This window comes from Microtus ochrogaster, unplaced genomic scaffold, assembly GCF_000317375.1.
Source record: "Microtus ochrogaster isolate Prairie Vole_2 unplaced genomic scaffold, MicOch1.0 UNK2, whole genome shotgun sequence".
Taxonomy (NCBI): domain Eukaryota; kingdom Metazoa; phylum Chordata; class Mammalia; order Rodentia; family Cricetidae; genus Microtus; species Microtus ochrogaster.
This window is the reverse complement of record NW_004949100.1, coordinates 8,505,389-8,514,650: the sequence shown is the minus strand read 5'-3', so window position 1 is coordinate 8,514,650 and position 9,262 is coordinate 8,505,389.

Genomic DNA, 9,262 nt, shown 5'->3' with positions numbered 1-9,262 from the left:
AAGCAACAGAGAGAAACCTGTCTTGAAAACAAATCAAAGAAAGAAAGAAAGAAAGAAAGAAAGAAAGAAAGAAAGAAAGAAAGATTTTAAAAGGGGGTGTGAGTGTGGGACCTCTGAGGGAGCATACTGGAGCCAGAGACCTTTGTGGAACCAACCTTAAGCCAGGGATGTCTGCAGGAGTGGATCCAGACCAGGGACATTTACAGAAACAGGTCTGAGCCGGCAACCAGGCCAGAGCAGACCTGAGACAGCAAACTCCACAGGAGCAGAGCAAACCCCGGGAGCTCTGAGTGACCTCCAGGAACACCTAGTGACCAACAGGGTAACTGGAACCATGGCATTGGTTGCACCACGAGGAGCAACCATCTGAGCCTTGGATGCACTGGCACCTGAAAGATTAATTACCAAAGTCACAGACAGCCCAACTACACCAATTAGAGAAAAAGATGAGTAGACAAGATAAGAACACACATAACACCACAAAGAACAATATGATACCAGTAATAATTTAGTGACCCTACAATAGTAAGACTTGAACAACCAAATATAGATGAAGCAGAAAAAAAGTCCTAAAAAATAACTTTAGGAGAATGTTTGAGACTCTTAAAGAGGAAATGAGAAATTCCCTCAAAGAAATGGAGGAAAAGACAAAAAAAAATTGGAAGACATCAACAAATCCCTTATTAAAAAAAAAAAAAAGAAAAAGCAATCAAACATATAGAAGAAACCATTCAAGACTTGAAAACTGAAATAGAGACAATAAAGAAAACACAAACTGAGGGAATTATAGAAACAGAAATCATAAGAAAATGATCAGGAACCACAAATGCAAGCATAAACAGCAGAATACAAGAGATGGAAAAGAGAATCTCAAGCACTGAAGATACAATAGAGGAAATAGACTCATCAGTCAAAGAAAACATACAAAAGCTTAACACAAAATATTCAGGAAATATGGGACACCATGAAAAGACCAAACCTAAGAATAATAGGTATAGAAGAAGAAGTTCAACTCAAAAGCACAGAAAATATATTTAACAAAATAATAGAAGAAAACTTTTCTAACCTAAAGAAAGATATGCCTATGAAGATACAAAAAGCTCACAGAGCACCAAATAGACTAGATCAAAAAAAAATCCCCTCTCACATAATAATCAAAACACTAAACATACAGAACAAAGAAAGAATATTAAGAGATGCAAAGGAAAACATATAAGGGCAGCCCCATCAGAATTACACCTGACTCCTCAATGCAGTCAATGAAAGCCAGAAGGTCGTGGTCAAGCATTATCCAGACATTAAGAGACCATGGATGCCAGCCCAACTACTATACCCAGCAAAACTTTCAATTACCATAAAAGGACAAAACAAGATATTCTATGACAAAACCAGATTTAACCAATACCTAGCCACAAACCCAGCCCTATGCAAAGTACTAGAAGGAAAACTCTAACCCAAGGAAGTTGGTTACATTAACAAGAACACAGACAATTGATGATCTCACAGCAGAAAATCTCCAAAGAGGGAAAAACACACAAATTAACATCACCAACATGAAAAGTAAATTAACAGGAGATAGCAATCACTGGTCATTAATATCCCTTAATATAAATGGACTCAACTCACCTACAAAAAGACACAGGCTAACAGATTGGATATGAAAACAGAATCCATCCTTCTGCTGCATACAAGAAACACACCTCAACCTCAAAGACAGACATTGCCTCAGAGTAAAGGGTTGGGAAAAAAAATTTTCTAATCAAATGGATCTAAGAAACAAGCTGGTGTAGCTATCCTAATATCTAACAAAATAGACTTTAAACTAAAATCAATCAAAAGAGACAAGGAAGGACATTTCATATTAGTCACAGGAAAAATCCATCAAGAGGAAATTTGGATTGGTATTTTTTTAAAGTAATAAAATAATAAAAAAGAGGAAATCCCAATAATGAACATCTATGCCCTAAATACAAGGCCACGCTCATATGTAAAAGAAACATTTCTAAAGCTTAAAACCCATATTAAACCCCTCACACTAATAGTGGGAGACTTCAACACCCTATTCTCACCACCGAACAGGTCAGTCAGACAAAAAAATGTGGTGACTGGGGATCGAACTCAGGTCCTCATGTCACACAGGGAGTCATTTCCCCAACCCCTCACATTACAATTTTTATTTTTTAAGTGATTCAAAATTTCTTCATACTGTATCACCACTGTGCCTCTTGATTTTTCTTTTGAGATCAGAATTGTATATCCAGGCTGGCGAGAACTCATTATGTAGGTCCTTCTACATCAGCCTTTTAAATAGGTGGGCCTAAAATCATGTGTTACCACACCCGGCTTTCAGAAAAATAATACGTACTAATAACTCATGCTGCTGAAATCATATGCCAAAGAAATGGTGTAACCAGAAGGATGCTGGGAAGGTGCAAAGTTTTAAAGGCATGCTCGGGTGAGGTGGAAGGAAGAAGGTACATCACTCCAAGTCAGATTTCAGGATTCTATTTCTTGCTGTATCTGTTAAATAGACCTGATGCCAGTTGTATATCAGTGTGAGCCCTGCTCTAAGTGTTCTTGTTTGATCCCTTGAACTCAAGGCTTTTACTTCTCAGGGCTCTTAAAAAGCACGATTAGGGCTAGGAGCATTTCAACTTGAAAGTGTGCTTACAGACAGTTATAAGATTCAGGGAAGGAATGAGAGGAAAACCCAGGAGGACCCGTATACAAAATGGTACACAAACCTGGGCTCCCATGTGTGCAGGCCCGTCTACCAGGCCTTGGAAAGCAGCTGAGAAACTGCAGCATCCCCCCATGTTATCATCTGCCAGTGCCAGGGATAAAGTGATTACAAACCAGTAGCAGAGGATTCAAACCTTGCGGTCTTGTGGTTACTGACAGCCAGAATTTAGGTGGAGGATGTCTGCAAAGTTGACTTGATTGGAGGATGTCTACAAAGTTGACTTGATTTTATTTTGGTTGCAGAATTTAGTTCCTGCTTTCCTGGCAATTTTTTTTCTATCTATAGGAGCTCCTAAAGAAAAGCCAAATGGAGCTACATTCCCTTCCTTTTTTTTTTTTCAAAGGACTATTTTTGGTTTCTCTGTTGTGGAGATCTAGGCAAACTACAGAGACAAGGACCTTGGTCAGTGGGTTCCATATTTCCAGGACTTAGAATGTTATTCTCAGTATAAGAAGACCAACTATAAAAAAGCAGGGCTATCACATATTATACTTGTCTTCAAAAAACTCATAATAAAAGTTAAAATAGGTTTGTCCCACTCCCATGTATTAACTAACTTGACCTTGTCCTGCTACTCTAACAACATATGAACATCCACACAAATTTTAATATCCATAAAGGAAGCATAAATAGTAAAATAACTTGAAACGTAAAATAATGGCTCAGCTGCCACTGTCCCATTACCAACTGGAAAACTTAGGAAAGCAGGCCCTGTACCTCATCTGGGCAGCACAATAGAGTCCATCCTGTTGGCGGAGGTGTGGGGTGAGCCAGCCCCAAAACTGTAAGCATTGGAGAGCTGTCTGCACTACTCGCGTGCCATTGGCAGCATGGGCAGGGGAGAGATTCCCTCCCCCACACCCTGTGCCCATCAGCGCCTGAGGCAGGTGAGAGAGCTGGCCCTGAGATCCTAAGAGTGACAGAGCTGAGAGATGTCCCTGCACCCCTACTCCATACCTGGGCAACACAGTACAGCTGGCCCTGAAGGTGTGTGGTGGAATGGACCCTGATGACATGAAAGCAGAATTGGCCCCGCCCCTTGTTCATTGTTGCTAGGGATGAATTAGGGAAATGCCGGAGAGCTGACCCTGGTGATGAAGACGGGACAGCTGGTGAGCTGAACGACCTTGCAACTGCTCAGGTCCAGAACCAGGGCTATCAGTTAGCTCACTCCAATATCCATCCCGTCTGTGTGAGATCTGCCGGAGCACATGAAGGGACCGGTCCTGCAGACCCAAAGCAGAGGGATCTCCACACACAGCAGCAGGATAACCAAGAGGGGCTCCAGTGAGGGCCCAGCATCTATAGAGGAGTAGATGACGCACTGTGTCACACTACAGTTGCTAGAATGAGACTGATTTTTTTCCTTTTCGTGTTTTTTTTCTGTTTTTTTTTTCTTTTAAATTTTATTTTATTTTATTTTGAGGGGGCTGTTGCAAGGGCAGAAGGCAGATACAAAAGAATGGGGAAATGAATGGAACGGAGATGCACGATTCGAAAGACACAAAGAATAAATAAAATTTAAAAAAATGACTCAGGCTGATTTCAATGCTATAAATGCAGCTACCCAAAAATAAAAGAACGTTCTTGGCCCTACAAAAGCAAAAGATTCCGATAAAAATTCTTCCCTAATGAGCCGTGTGCTTAGATCTAGTATTATTACAGGGAAGATCAAAATTTCAACCATCCTTGCTAAATTGCACATCTGCTAACTTCAGCTGTTTTGGATCTTTTTGTTTGGTTTTTTTAAGTGAAACCATTTCTAAGAACCAAAAGAAGTGTGCAGGGCTCCTTTGTGCACAAGAATGAAAGGTGTTCTATTCATTGCGTCTCCTAATTAAATTCTCTTTCGAAAGGTAAATCTGAAGATTTTGAGATAAACTTTGAAACTACTCTCAATGTAGCCTATTGTAGCATTGTGAGGTAAATGATAATAAATGCCAGATAAACGCCGACCTTTATGGACTTCATTTATATTTCTCTTACATAACCCTCATGGAAGTACTTTTGCTTCAGCTATTGAATTATACCTAGACAACCCAAGGCCAAGAATGAGGTCTCTCACTAAAAGTGGGCTCTGGACTGGTGAGATGACTCAGTGGGTAGAAGTCCCCAAGTCTAAAGTCCCTGTGGCCCACATGGTTAAAGAAGACAAGTTTCCACAAGTTTTCTCCTGCCCTTTGGTACACGTGTGCCTCCTCACCAAATAAATAAACACAACGGGGGAAAGGGGGTGGGGGGAAGAAATCTTGAGTGCTGTTTATGGTGGGGAGGTTTTAGATCATCACTGAAGATGCTAAAAACTCTTCTCACAGAATCATGCTTTGCACCACAATTTCCATCAAGCACTGAGAACACTAGAATTCTGTTGATGAAGGTTGATTACTGAATGAAAGAGTTCCTATGATGCTTAGGGGGCGCTAGGGTTTGGATATCATTTCAGTGCCTCCTCCTGCCCCCGAGGCTTCATGTGTTGAAATTTAACTCCATTATGAAATGTAAAGAGCCATCTGAATATCCTGTCAAGATGTGCAGCCTTTATGCGGTGACCAGGATTAAAATCCTAGGCATGGCATTCCCATGGATCCTGGTGTCTTTATAAGCAAGGGAGAGACAAGAAGAGATACAAGGTACTCTCACTCAGTGTTGCTTGCCACGTGTGATGGCTGTTCTTGGTTGTCAACTTGACCACATCTGGACTGCACTACAATCCAGAAATGGAGGGCACACGTGTGAGAGATTATTTCTGCTTGGGTGAATCCACTTCTAGTCCTTTGAGGTAGAAAGACACACACCTTTAATCTGGGCCACATCTGCTGGACACCTTTATAAGGACTTGGAAGAAGGAAACTTTTGTTCTTTGTTTGCTTGCTCTCACCATTCTAGCAAGTCCATTCTTCCACTGGCATTAGAGTCTACCTCTTTGAAGTTCTAGAATCTACAGCCTTGTGGACGGAGCAACTTCAGGAATCTTGGACTTTCTGTTCGTATCCCACCATTGTTGGAATAGTTGGACTTTCACCTGACATATATATATATGATTTATTAGACTATTATATAGAGAATAGAATATATTATGTATTCTAGAAATAGGATAGATAGATAGACCGACAGATAGATGATAGAGAGACAGAGACAGAGAGAGAAAGGGAGGTTTATCCTATAAGCTTTGTTACTCTAGAGAATCCTGAGACCATGCCATTCCCTACACTGCCTACAGACTGCCAGAAAGAAGGTCATCACCAGTTACTCAACCTTTCATTCCAGAGCCATGAATAAAAAAAGAAGTCTCTTTCCTCAGAGTTTAAGCAGATCGTGGTAACGTGTTATTGACAACATGCGGCAGATTACTACAGTGAGAAACGGTCCTTATTTGATATTAGGAAAACTCTTTAAAAGCCCATCAACTGGGATCTCCAAGTCTATGGAAAACAAAGCTCTTCCTGCTGTTCTTTAACTGGGCTCTAGAAAAATCACTACTCAGAGTGTGCGCCAGGGACCTGCAGCCTTAGAATCATCACAGTACTGACTATAATAGCACAGTCTCGGGCACCTAGCAGCTGAGTCAGAATTTGCATTTCTAACAAGACCTAGGGTTTCATGTGCTCACCAAAGCCTAAAATGCTCAGCAGGATAGTGGCCCTGCACACCCTGGGTCTCTGTTATCTCTTTCCCAAAGCACCCTCAAGTCCCTCTGGGGATCACCTCTTTTTTCCTTCCTCAACTAAGTGCTTGGAAGGTTCCATATTCCCCGAAGCAAGTATTCTCCTGTTCACCTCTCAACCCACCCTAGAGAGGAGGCTATGACCACAGGCCAAGCGTAGCACTAGATTCTGAAGTTGCAGTTGTGTGGTTCTTGTGCCCAAATAATGACCACTGAAACTGGTTACTCAGAGATTGATGAATATATTCTAAATTTCCAATTCTAATATGTTTCATTATCAAATAGATGAATAATAGGTTTGTCTTTAAGTGAGATATCAAAGATTTCGCCTAAGTAGAAAAATCATGCCACTCTTTTAAAAGAAAATCATTTTTATGTAAAAATGGGAGGGGGTTGGGTAAGAATGGTCTCCATGGGCTTGTAGTGTGAATGATTAGTTACTAGGAACTGGCACTATTTTAGAAAGCCTAGGAAGTGTGGCCTTATTGGAGCTTTTCGTGGTATCGATAAAGCCATGTGTGGTGGCAGATGCCTTTAATTCCAGTACTCAGAAGGCAGAGACAGATGGGTCTCTGGGAGTTTGAGGTCATTGTGGGCTACACTGGGAATTCTAGGCCAGCCAGAGCTACAAACTGAGATGCTACCTTATTAATTTTCAAGGCTTTTATTTAATTTTCACAGAAGGACAGAACTGTTGTCTAGAAGGTAGCTTTCCCATCCCTGTGCCCTGGAGACGGTCACACCTATTTCGTCAGAAGATGAGGGCTGGGAACTGGGATGGAGGAGCCCTGCTAAGGCTGCAGGGAAGTTCTCCCTCACGCAGTTTGATTGTCCCCAACAAGTGCAGAAACATGGCCCTTCATAAGAACAGCGCAGATGGTTACTAAGACCTTAACAACTGTCTCACTCAGGTGGGAGTGAGGGCATCACACAGTCTCCATTTAGGGCTTCAGCTGGGAGGCTCTCTGCACACCCAGAGGTGAATCCCCGCTGGATTCTGCTTACTAGAAAGGGGTTCATGAGGCATGGCACAAGGATGCCATCTGTTGGCTGCTTATTTCTTGCCTTGTGCAATTATCTTACAGTGCTCAGAGAGGACACAAGGACAGAAAGCTCTTGCACCATACAGGTGACACTCCAAGGAATACTTGAAATGTGACCTTAGATTGAGGGGGACCATCTCCCCAAAATGACAGGAAAAGGGAAACAGTTTCTTGATCCTCCTCAACTCCTGTGTCTCAAACCCCTCCCCAGCTGTGGTCCAGGAGGAGGTCCCTGCATTGCAGACAGCAGTTCCGTGAGGAAGCAGATGTTCTGTTGCCCACTCGTGTTTTCTTGCTCCAGCTGGAGTCAGAGTCCACAGGGTGCCGCCATCCCTGTGTGAAGAACCTGAGCTTGCTCCCGAAGAATGAAGCTCCAGGGTACAGAGGTCCTGAGCCAGCTGTTGGTGCCCATGGTGGCACAACTTAAGTTTCTCCAAACCCCATGAAATGAAATGTGGAGTTTAATTAAAAATGTAACAGATCTATTTAATAAAGAAATAAAACTCTTCTGATTATCAATTTGGAGACTCCAAGAATCTCCAAACTTTGGAGACCCAGCTTACTATCTCAGCAATTTCAAAGTAGAGGGGAGTGGAGTTCTTTTCCGAGAACATTCTGTAAGTCAACTTTAAAGTCAACATGCAGTAAACTTCAGGACAACAAAGCTGCTGAGATCCACCCGGGTTTTAATCCATGACTCCAGGCTAGTTATCTGTGTGGCTCAGTCCTCTGCAGGGGCTACTGTCAGGAATTCTCAGGCTGACTGCTGTGACCACACACACACACACACACACACACACACCGCCCCCCACTGTTCTAAAGGTCCCAGACTGAGCACTGAATCGCCAATGGGATGCAGGGAAGGAAGACGGAAGGGAGCACAGGGGCGGTGCCGTGAGCATTAAACCTCCTTCCCTCCCCAGCCACTGCAGCAGGGGTGCTCTCAGAGTCTCCCCCGTAACTTGGAGCGAATCTGTAGGGGGCAAAAAAATTCATGGAAAATGGTGAGGGAACCGACAGGAACTGCTTTTCTCTATGAACTTCTACTTTGGAGTCTCCAATTAAGATGGCAGGACTGGTGACTTCAGGGATATTGGGCAGATGGCGGGGGGGGGGGGGGGGGGTCTGTGCCATGGGAGAGCGGCTATGACCCAACAGAAACTTTCGATCATAAATGGTTCCTGTCCCTCTGGAGCATGTATGTGCAGTAGGCCCGAGGTAGCTGCGCGGAGTGACAGATGGCCACCGTGCCAGTGCGGATGGTGGAGCTCAGCCCGCTCTGGTGGTTGCTGCCAGCTGACCTGGACCTGACTGGGGCAGCCTCCTCTGGCAGTGAACCCAGAGGGTCCTGCTCCTTGACCTGGCAGAAGTCTGTTCTAGCTGCACAGTCCTCCCTAGCTTCCTGCTCCATCCAGTACTCTGGTCTCTGCTCACAGACTCAGCAGCAGCAGTGCCCAGCAGCCCAAAACCTTTTAAAAAAAATGTTTAATAAGTTAATATTTTTAAAATCTTTTTCAACTCTGATATATACAGATCAACAGCTATTTGACCTCTTTGATTTATTTTTTTTTAAACAGCACCAGGGACTCCTGAAACACCCCCCCACCCCAGTCCTGCCACAAATATTGGCATTCCATTTAAAATCATGTTAATCTACATCCGAGACCCAGCTGTCTGTACATAAGGCTGAGGCACAAGAGCCAGATAAGAGATGCAAGTTCTTAGTCTGTGTAATAGAATGAAGAAATCTGGTCAGGGAAAGATGAGGGGGTGAGAAGGAGGGAGGGAGAAAGGGGGGAAGAGAGGAGGGAG